The sequence below is a fragment of the Pteropus alecto genome, unplaced genomic scaffold, assembly GCF_000325575.1.
Source record: "Pteropus alecto unplaced genomic scaffold, ASM32557v1 scaffold25, whole genome shotgun sequence".
Lineage (NCBI taxonomy): Eukaryota > Metazoa > Chordata > Mammalia > Chiroptera > Pteropodidae > Pteropus > Pteropus alecto.
The window spans coordinates 15,887,645-15,902,446 of record NW_006441955.1 but is presented as its reverse complement, the minus strand read 5'-3'; the positions used below and the strand labels follow the sequence as shown (position 1 = coordinate 15,902,446).

At 39.6% G+C, this 14,802-nt stretch overlaps 1 long non-coding RNA gene across 1 annotated transcript in view; it reads left to right on the top strand.

Annotated features, from left to right (window-relative positions):
- Positions 1-1,872: 1,872 nt before the first annotated feature.
- Positions 1,873-14,802, top strand: part of LOC112485772 — a 41,849-nt gene continuing 28,919 nt past the window's right edge. The window contains exon 1 of the long non-coding RNA XR_003048548.1: positions 1,873-2,131. This is a non-coding gene — a long non-coding RNA (uncharacterized LOC112485772). The remainder of the gene's footprint in view (positions 2,132-14,802) is intronic.

Here is a 14,802-nt window from a genome sequence, read left to right as displayed (position 1 = left end):
GGTACTAAGGTTGTATCCACAGGAGTTACATATTTGCTGCTTTGAAATGTATACCATCTCAAGCAAATGTTCATGACTTGATTTCCAGCAAGGGCACAGGAAGCCCTGCCCCATGTTTTACCTGCATGCTGAGTCTGCTATTATAGATACAGCTGAGAGATTAGAGCCGGCCATTCCTAGCCACATCCATTATTGGCAATCATACTCTCCTGTAAACTACAATAACAATTATAACTCAGAATTATGCACTTTAAAGTGAGAGGAACCCTAGAACAGGGGTTTCTATCTTTGGCACTACTGACATTTTGGACCCAACAATTCTTTTAATGGGGGATTACTCTATGTATTATTGAGTATTTAGCAGCATCCTTGGTCTCAACTCAATAGATGTCAGTAATCAGCTTCCCAACAGCGACAACAAAAAAATGTCTCCAGACATTGCAAATATCAAATTGCTCGCAGTAGAAAACCACTGCCCTAGAACACTGTACCAAATCCTTCTCATACCTTATATACACAGAAAATGAAAATATTTGTATAGGACAAGGAGTAAACTGGAGGGGATCTGAGAATAGCTATATAAAGCTTGGCAAAATTTTTTTTTATTGCATTATATATATTTAGGGGAAATACTAAAAATATTTAGAAAAATATTAAAAATTAAACATAAAATTTTAAATAAAATCATTTCAAAATTTTAAATTAGAAATTTGAACTTACATTCACTGACATATCTTTTACCAAGAGCTATCATGCTTGAAATGGCTATATGCAACGTTGGTCAAGAGATGTTAACGATGATTACTTCAAATTCTTAGTGGTCTCTATCAATAAGAAACTTAATTTGTACGAGAAGATAATTTAAAAATTCTTAAACCATTGTTTATAATTATTTGAAGATTTGTAACCTTTGATATTAAAGAACCTAATAGATTATCCTTTTCTTAGACTAACAAATCAGTTTTTAAATTTGATGAAGTAAAAGTATTTCAAATTTGTACTTTTACATATCTTGAGTTTCAAAAGAATAAGGAAGGTCTAATTTCTACATCGCAGATGCATTGTAAAAGCTGTTGTCCTACAACTAAATAGACTTCTTGTCCATCAGCTGCAGATGACAGGAAAACCTGATATATAAAGATAGAGATTTTAGGCTGATACATGTCGCTGGGTAGACCAGAAAACCTCACCATGTTTCCACACTTTCTATCTCCAGGTAGATGTACCTTGGGCTGAGTTCTAAGCTCTGGGCACCTGGCAACAAACTTCCTACTGGTCCTCAGATTTCATCTAGGATATTTGGTGGTATGCTCTGAAGCTGACTGCTGATATGGCCGGGCAGTGAAGCAATTTCTTGGCTGTGCTCGCGGCATCGCAGTGGAGCAATACAAGGTAAATGTAGCTTGTCGTGCTCGCTGTCTTCTCTGGGAACTGTGAGGGTCCCTCTTAGGCTGCTGCACTGCTCAGACCACTCCTCAAAGAACCTGCGATGAAACTCTTTTTGGCTAGAGGCACCTGGTCCCAGAGCCTCAGCTACTCCAAGTTCCATAGGGCACTCTGAGTGTTAAGAGGCTCAATAATTCATAGCACACCTGGAATTCATTTGCAGCACATCATTGTGATACAACACATAGACTGAGAATCTCTGCTTAAGAGAATTCCACCTAGCCCTGGATGAGTACCCTGTGGCCCAGAAAGGGGCATGACTCAACTCGGGTCACACACTAAGTAAACGACAGAGCTGCAACTAGAACCGCTTCTGGTTCCTGGCATCCCAAATATGTAGATCACTCATTTCTTTATTTTTTCCTCCCCCTTATTTCTTCCTCCCACTGACTCATTCACCACAAATCCCTCATGCGCCTAGTCTACTAGTCAAAGACATTGGCTTGCAAAGCACCTACCACAGAAGGGCAGTGTGTTTTAAGCTTTGGCGTACATAAAAATAGAACTTAAAAATAGGTGTATTTGGAAAGAAAGTTGAAGGAGAAAGAAGAGTAGAGATTTACAATAAGAAGCGTGAGGCAATAATTTCATCATACTTCATCTAATTTCTTTGGCTGAGTCCTATGCTGAACATTAGAACTGGGTGACCTGGAAGGAGACATAATGACCTGAAGGCAACAAATATGTAAGAGTTCAAAACAACAGATTCTTTTATCTGATGAAAAATGGAAATGATTTTAGATGTTCGAAGGGGTATGCAGTGGTTTCCAAGTTCTAGTGTGCATGAAAATCTCCTTGGAAGCACGTTTGACTTATCTATGCAAGTGATTCTAATTCACTTAAAATGCAGATCCATGGATCTGCGTTTTAACAAGCACTCTGGGATTATCTGATTGAGAAATGCTGAAATAGAAGTAAGACCTTACAGCTTGATTGTGCTATATAATAGGGACATTTCAAAAAGCTGAGAGGAAAATAAGTTTTTAAATTAAAAAATTTTAATTTCTCTAGGGTAACTCCTATTTAGAATATTCGCATTGTAAATTTTCCTAAAGATTAACAAAATGCCTCTCCACTCCCTTTCTGTTTTTCTCTTCTACTTTTATCTGTTTGAAATTAAGAGAAGGAGTATTTGATGTTTGTTCTTAAATGAATGCAAGCCTTTTTTTTTTTTTAATTTTTCAATTACGATTGACATAGATATTATAGGTGAATGAATAAAGAAGATGTGGTACATATATATGATGGAATTTTACTCAGCCATAAAAACAAATGAAAGCCGGTTATTCGCAACAATGTAGATGGACCTAGAGGATATTACACTAAGTGAAATAAGTTGGACAGAGAAAGGCAAACAATTTTTATAATAACCACATCACAAGTGGAATAGCCAGTCGATAAGCTTCCCTGGTTTTCTGGGTCTTTGGTCCTTTGCTCTGCACCCCAAGTTCAAATATTTACTAAATCTCTCCTTGTTTTGGGCAACCTGATTAGACACACTTGGGCTAGAGTGCCACTCTCTGCTTCCCAGAAAAGGTGAGGCAGATAGTGGAAGAATAGGATAGAGATAGCGACAGCCTTTCTGAATGTAGGGAGTGGGAAGACTTGGAGCATATCTTATCAGTTATGATACAGGCGTGGCCCTGGGAAACCACATGATAGAGTCCATAGTATAGGTCCGGAACCGGGTTCATAAACACTTTCTTACCCTTAGTTAATCGTTTTCTCCTTAAGGTCCTTTTTAAAGAAATCTTAAGTGTTCATGTGTCATATTATGTTAGTAGTCATGTGTGTTGTGTGTGTGTGTGTGTATGTGAGAGAGAGAGAAAGAGAGAGAGAATTACTACAGTGAAAAGAGAAGATTAGAGGCCCCTGACTAGAGTTGATTTTACTTCCCTCATTTTGAGGGAATGGAGATTTAGAAAGTTAATATGTTGTGTAACTTTAAATAAATTATCCTACTCATCCGAACTCTGAACCTATAAAGTAGGGGGCTTGGCATAGCCAGCCTCATGGTAACAAAATATCATAATTAACTTGGCCCAAATCACACAGTTAAGAAAGGACTTTAATCCAGTTCTTCTTTCTTAGAATTCAATATACGGTCTTCTAAATAATATGTCTTATCAAAGAGGATGAAACTCAGAGCAATTAATTGGAGTCCCACAATCTAGGATAATAAAGTCAAGAAACGCTCCCTGTACTGCTGTCTGTCTGAGAGCCAAATTGTATGGACCAACTTCCTCTGCATGGTCATGTATCAGGGCTGCCCTAAGGACGTCATCTGGCCCTGGCTATTTCCCTGAACCCACAAGCTCAGAGTCCGACAATCGGGCTACGATGAGAACAGCAGCAGCAGCTTCCCTACAGGATGGTCCTCTTAGCCAAAGCAGAAAGATATCAGCCTGCTGGAATTTTAAGGCATCTGTGTCGGTTAGGACTTAGTTCCAGTCTTTCTGCCTTGCCACTTTGGAAGTGAGGAAATAGTGCTTTCCTTGCAACACTCAACCATCAGATATAAATCTTGCATGGCATGGCAGAACAAGTCCAGACAGTGAGTGAGACTACCTCATCCTAGTTCTCGATAACTGTGTGACCTTGGGAAGGTCGCTTGACTTCTTTGAATCTCCATTTCCAAATGCAGAGATTATTGGTCAAATAATCTCAAAGACGGATGTAATCTCAAACTTCCAAGAATCATGAAGAATTACCTGGGGAGCTTGTTAAAATGCAGATTCTTATGGGTTCTTGTCCCAATGATTCTGATTCAGTCAATTGAAATAGGGCACAGGAATCTGAATTTTTAACAAACACTCTAAGTGATCCTGCTAGAAATAGTCTGTAGACGACATTTTCAGAAATACTTCAGGGCCGAGGGCCCCTCCAGCTCACGCTGTGTAGATTGTCCATCTCCCTATATAGCTAACCAATCACTGAGTGCCAGTGACTATTCAGGCAGAGTATCTGCTGCATCCTCCCTGTCCTTCTAATTCCACACAACACCAGTTTTATGTCAGGATGATGACCATAACTTCTGTTTTGAATTCCTGCCTTCATGCTCTTATTCTGCTCTTTATGCTTTCCCATTATGGTCTGCTTATATTCCTAACATCTTCTCATTAACACCATGCAATGGCTGATAGTTATCTTTAGGATGAAATGCAAACTCCTTAATCTAGCAATTATCTGCAAACCCTTATCTTCCATGTGTCCCCTGAAAGAACTTTCTGCACAAAGAGTATTTGACCACTTGAAATCTCCTGAATGGGTGTTGTGTGTTCTCACCATCGTGCCCTTTGCTCATATCTTGTTTTCTTCCTGATACTCTGCCCTCGACCCTTCTGTACTCACTGTCTAAATTCTATTTATTTTTTGAAGCCCAGCTTTAAAGTTCACCTCTTTTATAGTGTCTTTTCTGACCACGCCTCTTGACCATGAACTCTCTCTTCTTCATTCCCGTAGCTCTAGTCCAGCACCATGAAACACCATTCTAACTTTTCTGCCTACATTGTGTACTTTTTTCAGTACTCTCACTCGCTTTGAGCACAGTAGTGTCTCTTAGTGGTTATGCATTTCTGTATCTTTCATGAGGCTTTGCAAAGACAGCGTAGGCATTCAATGAAGATTTACTGAACAGTCTTCTCACAGAAGACCTTTACTGGTTAAACAACAAAACTAGTATGTACTTGAATGAGCTAATTAACTTCTATCATTTTTCTGTTTGCAAAATAGAAGAACCCAAACAGGATACTCCTCATCTCAGGATATTACAAGAAATCATTTTTGAAAATGAATAATTGTTGATTAAGAAACAAAATTCATAGCTGCACCTGCTTATTTAGATTAAGAATGATTCCTTTAAGTAATAACATGAGCTTTTTTCCCTCTGTGAAGGATTTCCTGACATCCTCAGACATACTTATCGTTGTTGATAATAATGACATTTATTGAGCAATACAAGGAATCAGACATTCTTAAGTACTTCATATACATTATTTTATATAATTATTACACCCATGAAGTATAACAGATGTTAATATATTATAATAGCAATAGTAGTTGAAACTTACTGTGCATATATTATTAGGCATTTTACATACATCCCTCTTTCTTCCCTGCAAAAGCCACATAACTAATACTAGTATCCCCATTTCACACAGGTGGATACAAGGGTCAAGACAGGTTAGTTTCTTAAAGCCATACATCTAAGGTGTTAAGCTCTATACTAGATTAGATTAGAGGTCCCTACTACTTCCATGACTTCTATTATCATGGCACTCTTCTTATTTTATTGTTATTACATATTTAATGGATGCCTTTTCTGCTAAGTCTCATGAGCATACAGGAGGCCTATTTGTCTTGTTTATTATTGTATCCCCAGCATCTGTGATATTTATTCATTCAGTTAACAGATATTTGATTTTCACTATGCATCTAGTCCATTCAAACATTTATTCAACAACAGTGCATTGAATTTATCTAATGTGCCAGTCACTGTCACTAGGTACTGAGGATACCAAGGAAACAAAACATGCAAAGCCTCGCCTCATGGAACTTACATTCTGCCTGAGGGAGACAGTCAAGAAATAAACTGGCATATAAAGTAACTCAAAGCGATAAATGCTATGAGAAAAAAATAAAATAAAGTAGTAGATAAAGAATAACGAGGAAGGCTTCTTTGTAGAGATGGCATTTGATACACCAGAATAAAGGAGAGAATGATCCCTATGAAGACGTGGGTAACTATGCTCTGGGTGGTGGGATGGCAAATGCAAAGGCCCTGAGGTGGGAATTGACTTGGCCTGTTCCAGGAACAACAAGACCAGTATGGCTAGAGCACAATGAATAAAGGGGAAAGAACTTGGAGATGAGTCCAGAGAGATAGTCAGGGCCAGATTATACACAGCCTTGAAGCCACTCCCTCATACAAATGTAGGTTTTATTCAATACAAGAGCAGCATTCAAGGGTTTCGAGCAGGGGAGTACCATGGTCTGATTTAGATTTGACTAGATTATTGCAGAGGCCGTGTGGAGATTAGCCTGAGAGTAGGACAAGATTCTAAATACAGAGGTCATGCGTGCTATTTTAGCAGTAGAACAGGAGAGAGAGAATTTGGACTGATGGTATTGGGGATAGAAAGAAGTGGCTGGATTTGGGGGCCTATTTCGAAAGTGCAACAGGAAGGTTTCCTAATGTATTCAGTGGGGAGGCAGGGAAAGAAACTGACTTTACTAACTAGGTAAATAAAGATATTTCCTGATATTCAAAAACATGAGAAGAAGCTTGGGAGGCAAAACCCATACTTTCTGGTACTTTGGATATGGACACTTTGAGGGGCTTTCTCGACATCTGGTTGTATGACCTTGGGCGATGTCCTTTCTGAACTTCAAGACAGGAAGAGAGAGAGACTGATAGAAGGATGGGGCCACTGAGAAAAAAGGAATAGAAAGAGGAGTGCCAGACAGAGCAAAAAACATAAAAGGGAGAGGCCAGCAGGAAAATGGGGAAGAAGAGAATACGAGCCTACGATTTGAGCCTACGATTTCTGGCTAGGACTCTAATCTTCCATTCTTAAGCACTCGTGTCTTTACTTGTGTCATTTGTATACTATCACCCTCTGTGTATTAAGTGCTTTCTTTGGTTCTGGTGATCACATTTTCTAGAATGACTCATGGAGCTCACTTTATAAGCCCTCTTGGGTGCAATTTATTTCTATTTGGTATCAGGAATAGCTATCTTTGTTTGAGAAATTTAAAATACATTCTGAGAAATCTAGGAATCCCATAACTAACAAGCTTCTTTTGTGTGTCAATGCTGGGAAGCTTAGATCCTTGTGAGTGGCCTTTTTTTCATGATCCTCATTCTAACTTCATTTTATGCCCTAGTCATGTTTGTCCTTTTTATTTATATGTAATTCTTGTTTAAATTTCTCTGCTATCTTTAAATATCCTTGACAGCTACATCAAATGCTATATAGAGCAAAGCAAGAAATAACAAACAAAGGCAACATCTGAAAGAGCCTTCATTTTTGATCATCGGTTCCATTGCCCTTATAAACTCACTTGTCAGACATGTGTCTCAGCTTCTGGTAGAGCAATTATGTTACTCAGGTCCATCAAGGGACTTTCCTCCAAGTTTATCGTCTGTCTTCCTTTTCTCAGGGGTTGGAATAAGTGAGCTCACTTCTCCTTCCTCCAGTTACTCTACAAATGAGGAGTAGGGTTAGCTTAACTACTTACAGGCACACTTATCATCACCTCTTTGGTCAAATCTAGACTAGTTCAACTCCATTTGACAAAACAAAACAAAACGAACAAACAACAACAACAAAACAAGACAATGCAGTTAATTTCTTGCTTTGGTTTGTAACAAGGATCTCAGCTTGACAGTCTAAGTTGTATTTGTCCTAGGATACAGTTCCAAGCACATATGGAGGACAGGTGGTTCAGGCCTCCATGGGCCTGTCCTCATGAAGGGATTACGGTCCGAGTCAGTTCACATCTGGAATGGAGAGATCATTGCACTCCAGAAGCGAAGTCATAACATGGAGTCTTTTGCATTGGTCATGACAGAAGACATCACTACTACAAGCTTGAATGGGAAAAGAGGAAAATGATAGCCAAGAGCCTACATGAGATGGCTCACTTCCTGGAGACTCCCAGAATGAGCCAGGGAGGCGTTTCAGGGGGGCTGGAATTTGCAACAGCAGATGTGGGAAGAGCCAGGGAAATATTTTTTGATACTGAGTTACTGAGCACTACGCTGATTTAGACTAGAGAAATTAGAGTTAGAGTCTATTTTTAGAAAGAGTTGAACTACTAATGACATAGAGAATATTTATTTAAATCGACTTCTGTTAGCTGGGAATGCCTAAGGTGTATCCTGGAGAATGGAGACGTACTTTCAGTCATTGATCAGCCATTTGCAAACGTTTATTAAGAATTGATTACAGGCTTTCACCGTGCTAGGGCAGATCTACTTATAGAAAAAAAAAGTGGTTGCCATGGAAACTACAGATCGCTACAGTCCCCTCTGGACCTAAAAAAAGCTGAAAGCCTTCTGACCAAATTATTGTCTCTAGCCCAAAAGCCTAGGAGCTTCAAGACTGTTCTTAATACTAGACTTCTGGTTTTGTGCATAACTGTTCTATTCTAGTTTTAAAATGTGCTATGAAGTCAGGCCCCATCTGATGGAGAGAAAGATAATGACTCCAGCAGGTGACAAACCCCTCAAGGTCTGTGCGCCACCTTTTGGGGTGTGCAAATCCACCCTTGTCTTTGCATTTGCCTTAACCTGGCTTACTTTGCAGAGAGAGCAAGGGAGTAAGGGCAGAGGGCATCTGATATATCATATGGGTGTGTTGATCATATAATACTTTTCCGTTTGTTTTGCACTAACGATTTAAACAAGCCCAGAATCCCAAAGACGGATGGCACAGACCAAGGACAACTGGTTTACTTTGTACTTAAAGCACCTGCCCTCTCAAATTTCAGCTGTACTACTTAATGATTCTTTGACATTAGGCAAATCTCTCAACCCCTCAGAGCCTCAGATGCCTTCTATGTTAAATGGGGATATCAGTTACTAGATCACAGAGTTATCTGACGAACAAATGAGAAACTGCCTATGAAAAGGGTTTTTTTTTTTTTTCAAATACTAAGAATTAATGGTACTTTTATTTAGTTTCATAGAAAGAGGTTAGCCCCCAGTTCAGGGCTATGTTGCATTTATTCAGTGTTGTGTGCTCAGATTCTGGCACTGTGCCTGGTTTACTGTAGGAGTTTAGTAAATATTTGTTGTTGGAGAAATGAGAACAGGTTGTAATCATTTTGCCTGTAATCTCATTGATATTTGATTCTAAGAATCAGAAGAAACATCTGGAGGTCATGCAGTCCATGCCTCTGCTTCTGGGCATAGAGGAGAAGCAGTTTGGTATAGAATGAAAGCTATTTTAAGGATATGAGAGTCTGTAGATCTTCTAGTTTATCAATAGGGGCTTGGGATAGAGGCTACAACAGGATATAAAACAGCAAATTCGGCCTACCTTTAGCTAAAGCAGGCTCTTTTCTGCATAGACACCATAAAGTCTATCTTCTAAAATAATTCCACCATCCTTATCTTCCTTTTGGTTTATGGGGTAATATCTCTAGAAGACTCCTATTAAAAATGCAAATGTGTTCTCAGAGAATGGTAGCTTACAAAATCATTAATACATAGAGATGACTGAAAAGGAAACTTTTTAACCAGGGAGGAAGGATTGAGAGTAGAGTAGATTTGGCATTATTTCTCCAGGAGCAATGAATAAACTGGTGTGTCTCTGTGCATTCCAGACATCACAATGGCATTGGGGAGATGAGGACTCCGAGTGTGTGAGATAGACATTTAATTTTCTTAAAAATTGGCCAAAATGGCAAACCCTGCCATTTTGGCCAATTTTTAAGAAAATTAAATGTTTCAAAGTGTGATTATCTTAATTTTCTCATGTAACTCTCATGGCAACTGCATGAGTTAGTCAAAGAAGATCGTGATCATCACCCTACAGTTTCAAGTGAGGAAACTGAAGCCCAGATCAGTCAAGTGGTCTAACGTCACTCAGATATTATGTATCAAAAGTGGTACTAGAGTTGATTCCTTTTGATTCCTAATTGAGTATTCTTTTTATTAAATTCTCTGACTTGAACAATCTGCCAACAAAACAATCACAATAAAATAAACACTAGCAGCCCTCCTTTATGATGCTATTACTGTGTAGCAGGCATTGTGTTAAGTAACTGAAAAAATATTTTGTCATTTATTAATTATCACATGCATTTTACAGATGTGGGAAATGGGTCATGGAGGGATCAATAATACACCCACACTCCTGCAGCTAGTGAGAAGTGGAGTGTGGATACCAGATCTGTCTGTGGTCAAAGTCTGGAAGTGCTTAGAACACTTGTACTAAAGGATCTCTGGGTTGGAAAGATCTTCAAGGTAGTTTGGCATAATTCTCAATATAAATCCTCCTCTGATGTTCCCCTAAATGGTTCTCTAGATGTTTGGCCTAGAAAAGTCAATCTCCCAATTTCCCAGCACAGCCTGTTGCATTTTAGGACAGTTCTCATGGTTATATCACCGAAGGAAGAGATTTTTATCCTTTCAGGGTCAGACCCAAGAACATTTTCACAGGAAACACTTTGACAGCCTCACTTGAGGCTGATCTAAGCCTCTCGAAGTCTGAGAGTTGGCTGCTACCCCTTTTAGAGAAAAAGACAGGGGATGACATATGAGTTGTAGCTCTCAGAGCGCTTGGAGAAGATCATTTTAAAAAAGAGAGTAAAGGAGGGAAGGAAAAGTGAGTAAAATGGTGGCATGCTGTGTGCTTCTTTACATATCTCCACTTTAACCACCAACCACCAGAAAAACAACAATAACAAAAACTTCTGCAAAGTCTATCAAACTCTAAAACATTTATTTGAAAGTTTAGGAAAATCTTGAAAGGGGTAGCCTGGAGATATTCCCAAAAGAACAGAGATTGAGTTTGTATTCAGAGAAGCTGTCCATATGCATATAATGCTCAGAGAACTGGCAAAGGACTCTGGGAGTAAGGCTCTCTTAGATGGTAGATATAATTAGATCTCATAGTCTAGGGAGGCCTCAGTTGATGCTTGAGTTACAGTTAGAAGACTTTCTCTAGATTATTACACTCATGTTTGTTCTTTTAGTTGTATTGTTTCAAGTAGATAAGAGGAAAATTAGTCCAGTAAGCTTTTGACATGCAAATGATATACTTTTTGAGAATTTCTCAAGTCTTCATCTTCAGTAATATTACCATAGTTCATGATCTCCCATACAGTAATCTATAAAATGAGGATGATAATATGTCCTCAACAGGGCTCTTTGTCAGGAGTAAGTGGAATTATGTACTAAAAGGAGATGAAACCCCGTAGAGAATCTGATGCCAGGCAGTCACTTAAGCCCACCCATTTGCTTAATGAATTGCTTTTCAGAGTGTGATCCAAATTTGTGCCTCACTCAAATTTGAAAATGGTGGCGCAATATAACCTTTAGAGAGAAACTTGAAAATAACTAAAATAACTAAATATAAAAATTTCAAGTGCTAATATTCACCTATGTCAAGCAATGTATTCAAAGAATTCTTCCATTTTCTTGGTTCTTTGCATGTCTGCCATCAGTTTCACCCTGAAAAAGACGAATGATTCAGAATAATAGTGCCATCTTTTTCTATTGGCTTTTTCTTCCAGCTAACAATGATCTCATCTATGAGACCTAATTCTCCCTTCTACTTATTAATATCCATGAGCAGGTGGTAAATATCTATTAGATCCCCACTCCTTGCCTCTCATGTCATCAGCAGAGCTAGGAGGAGATGCTGTCTCACTGTGGCTAGAGTCATGTTGAGGACAGCGGGAAAGGCTGGGGGTAGAAATCAAAGCTTGGCTGGAAGCCAGGTTTGTGAGCTAAGATCATCTTGTTTTTGACTCCCGGGGGACTTGTAAAAGGCACTTGTTTGATTAGAGAGCATGAATCTTAACAGTTGAGAGAATGAGTAAGATCGTTATCACAAATAATTTTGAGAATCACAGGATGGTCACAAACATATTGTAAGCATCCATGCGAGAGCCGGAACTCGGAGTCTGCACGTTTATACCATCTACGTGAGCTCCTCACATGAGATGATTGACTCTCCTTGGAAATTGACCAGTTCAGGTCCCCCAGCCCTCTGAAGATAGATAAGACAGGGGAAGCGATGACAAGAAGGGAGAGGCTGAGAAATTGCATTCCCAGGATGATCAGAGGGGATCAGCAGAATGACTTGGGAATGTTATTTGTTGCAGGAAAGACATGGCATTATCTCAGAACCATCTGGTGGCAGCGGGAACGAGAAGGGGGAAGAGACTCTGAGCAGTGGTCACGTAGCCTTGTCTTACTGTTTGCAAACGCCCACGATCAAGCTATTTCCTGACAAAAGTGGGTCAGCTAATTCCCTAGGCTCAGGATAGAATGGAACTTCAGGGAATAAGAGGATTTGCAGAGGCCATAGGATTCCTCTAGCAAGACAACTTAGAGACACTTAATGAAGCTTCCTATAACATAGGCAAAGTCTCCAGGTGGGCCGACTCTCTATGAAACTCAGTGTAAGATGGCATGTGTAGTCCCCAGGTTTCAATCTGGCCTGCCTATGACTTTTGTTTAGCCCACATTAGTGATTACAGAACAGTTGGATTCATTCCCAACTTTAAAATATCAAGGTATTTCATATAAAATGTAGAATTCTGGCTCCTTGTAAAGAATGAGAAATGTGGCAGCTCTGGGTCCACATTCTCACATAGCAACATTTGCCTGGAGTTGAGTAGCAGCTGTCCCTAAAGTGAGGAAGTAACTCTTCACTCCTCCATATTCTCTGCCCATCCACCTCACTCAAAGCCCCGGCAAGCATTTGTATTTATGACTCCTGTTTTAGAATGCACCATCAGTGAAAGCAAGGACTGTGAGAATGTGTCCTGAGTGGAGCTTTGTGTCCAGCCCATGTCTGCATTGTGCTGCACAGCGCACAGGCATTTAATAAACATTTATTTAATAACAGTGAATGAATATAGTTCTGTCAAAACAAAGTAGATCTGAATTTAAATTCAGGCCGTGTGATCTTGGCTGAGTGATTGAACTCTCTAAGCCTCTCTTTTCCTTATTTATAAATTAGGGATAAAAATACTGACCTCATAGGGCAATCTGAGAGAATGAATGTGAAATGCTTAGCATGATGCTGGCACATGGTGAGCACCTGATGGAAATTTGCTGAATGCTGAAACAATGTTCAGTCACAGGATTATGATCCATGGGCCTCCTATGTTGGTTAAAGTAGAAATTCATTTCATTAAGCAAGCCCAGGAATTGTAATGGGCCGGAAAGGAATTGCAAATGATGACCAAAATAGTAATTCTCATGAGCGTGAGGGCTTCCTGGGCACAGAAAGAGAACCTCTTCTTCAGTTTTATTGTTAATGATTGGGACAAGAACATGATTTATTTGCAGGAATATAGGGAGAAAGCTGCTGAGATTGTTATGGGGATGGAGGTGGGGTTACAAGTACAGGCTTTGGAGATAAACATGTGTAATGTGTGCCAGGCACTTTGCTAGGCTACTAAATACATTTGAGACTTCAGTTTTTTCTGTAAGAAAGTGCAGGTAATAGTACTCACTCTATGAGCTTTGATTTGATTAGTTAATATACAAATCCATAAAACATGCTTAAAACACTGGCTAGCACAGAGGAGATGCTCAGCAAATGATCTATCTATTGGTTTGAGAGGAAAACACAGCTTTGAGGTTTCCTTACCATGGTACCCTTGACCATTCTCCTTCCTTCTCTAGGACTCCATTTACTGTAGTGTGAGAGTTAGCTTGTGTAGTGGATGCTGTGAAGTACCACCCAACCACCCTCCCCTCCTTCCCACCCTTCAGAACAAAAGTGTTCAGTACTTGGGCTGGGAGTGTTTGCATTTGATGGCCTATGGCTGAGCTCCTCTTGAGCTCATCCAAAGTTAGCTGCCTTGTCCAAGGTGACACACACCCACTTCCCAGAGGCAGGCTCCTTCAGAGGTACAAAATGCAGAGGCTAATTTGATTTAAGGCATCTCTGAAGGGCCATCTCAGCTTCATGGGATCAGCTGAATCCTCCCTTTTATTATAATTTAACTTTTCACCCTGCCTAGCTAGTCCCATTTCCTTCACTTCCTTGTAGGTGAGTCCAGAGAGCACTCTTCAAGAAATACCTGAGTACAAATCTCCATTCAATCTGTTTCCAGGGAACCTGAACAATGGCAGTTTTGGTGATTCAGCTTCAGTGTCTCTGAGTTCAAAATATTTTAGCTTGCTGTTTTGGGATTAAATTACAAGGAATTGATATGTATTACAGAGGAAGATTGAGATGATCTTTTTATGAAACAATGTAGACTCTAGAGAATTCTCTAATAAGATTCTTAAACAATGTGGGATTTAGGCAAATATTTTCTGGAAGGACACGATGATTCAACTAAGTGCCTGACCTCATCTCGTGCAGCTGGTGCAGGATTTTGGAACTTGAGGCACTCATAGTACAGCTCTATTAGACATGCCTTTCAAACACTTACATAGAAACATGGAAGGAATATCCTGTCTCAAGCCTGGGGAATTGATTAAGTTTTCTTCCCCAAAATGTTGCAGGAGGGTTCTGCTGAGACTGCATCTTCTTGCCAGCAGGAAAGATGTCGTTTTCATTCCAGAAAGAGGAAATTGTGAAAAGCAGCTGGGAAGGGGAGAGCCAGTACAGTTCAGCAGCAATGCCTCTTGCTGACAGTTTTCTCTCTAAAATTGGG